This window comes from Propithecus coquereli, unplaced genomic scaffold (assembly GCF_000956105.1).
Source record: "Propithecus coquereli isolate 6110/MARCELLA unplaced genomic scaffold, Pcoq_1.0 Scaffold155, whole genome shotgun sequence".
NCBI lineage: Eukaryota > Metazoa > Chordata > Mammalia > Primates > Indriidae > Propithecus > Propithecus coquereli.
Window position 1 is genome coordinate 4,120,419 of NW_012139969.1, and position 1,467 is coordinate 4,121,885.

Here is a 1,467-nt window from a genome sequence, read left to right on the forward strand (position 1 = left end):
AGAACATCCAAAACGACCGTGAAAAAAGAAAAACAAAGTTGGAGGATGCATGTTAATACTTCCTGAATTTAAAACTTACTAAAAAGTTATAGGAAGTGTGGTATTATCATAAGATTAGACATATAGATCAACAGACTAGAACTGAGAGTCCAGAAATAAACCCTCACATTTATGGTCAATTGATTTTTGACACGGGTGCTAGGACAATTCAATAGAGAAAAAATAGTGTCTGCAACAAATGGTAGTGGGACAACTTTGCATATCTACACGCAAAAAAATACAGTTGGTCCCATATCTCATATCATACATAAAAGATAACTCCAAATGGATCATCAGCCTGAATGTAAGAACTAAAACCACAAAATTCCTAGAACAAAACACAGGTGTAAATCTTTGTGATCTTGGATTTGCCAATGGTTTCTTAGGTGATACGATATCAAAAGAACAAGTGACAAAGAAAACATAAATAAATTGGACTTCAGCATAGGACTCCATTGAGAAAATGACAAGACAACCCATGGAATGGGATAAAATGTTTGCACATCATATATGAGATAAGGGACATGTATCCAGAATCTATAAAGAACTCTTATAATCCAACAATAAAAAGACAACCTACTTAAAAAATGGACAAAGGGTTTACATAAACATCTTCAAGGAAGATATTTAAATGCCCAATAAGCGTATGAAAAGATGCTCAACACCAATAGTCATTACAGAAATACAAACACGGTCACAATTAGATGCCACTTCACGCTCACTAGGATGCCTAAAACAAAAAAGACAGAGAATAACAAGTGTTGACCAGGATATAGAGAAATTAGAACAATTGTACAATGCTAGTGGGACTGTAAAACGGAATAAACTCTTTGGAAAATATATAGCAGTTCCTCAAAATGTTAAACATAGAGTTGGCATGTAACCCAGCAATTCCGCTTCTGAGTTTATACCCATGAGGAATGAAAACGTATGCTAACACAAAAACCTGTACACAAATATTCATAGCAGCTGTCTTAGCCCATTCAAGCTGCTATAACAAAATACCTTGGATTAGGTCATTTATAAACAACAGGCATTTGTTTTTAGTGTTAGAGGCTGAGGCGTCCAAGATCAAGGCACCAGGGGATTCGGTGTCTGTGAGGGCTCTGTCTGCTTCATAGTTGGCACCTCGTTGCTGTGTCCTCACGTGGCAGAAGAGGTGAGGGAGAACAGGCAAGCCTCTTTTATGAGGGCACGAACCCCATCCACGAGCGTGGAGTCCTTGTGACTTAATTACTTCCCCAAAGCCCCACCTCTCAATGCTGTCACATTGAGTAGTAAGTCCCAACACATGAATTTTGGGGGGACGTCAACCTGCAAACTATAGCAGCAACATTTTTCATAGCAGCTAAAAAGTGGAAGCAACCCACATGCCCCTCAACTAACGAGTGGACAGACGGAGTGTGCTGTGTCCGTGCAGTGGAACAC

The 1,467-nt window shown here is 38.9% G+C and overlaps 1 protein-coding gene across 1 annotated transcript in view; it reads right to left on the bottom strand.

The window, feature by feature from the left end:
• THSD4 (thrombospondin, type I, domain containing 4) overlaps window positions 1–1,467 on the bottom strand; it is a 655,655-nt gene that overhangs the window by 375,938 nt on the left and 278,250 nt on the right. The window lies entirely within an intron of this gene.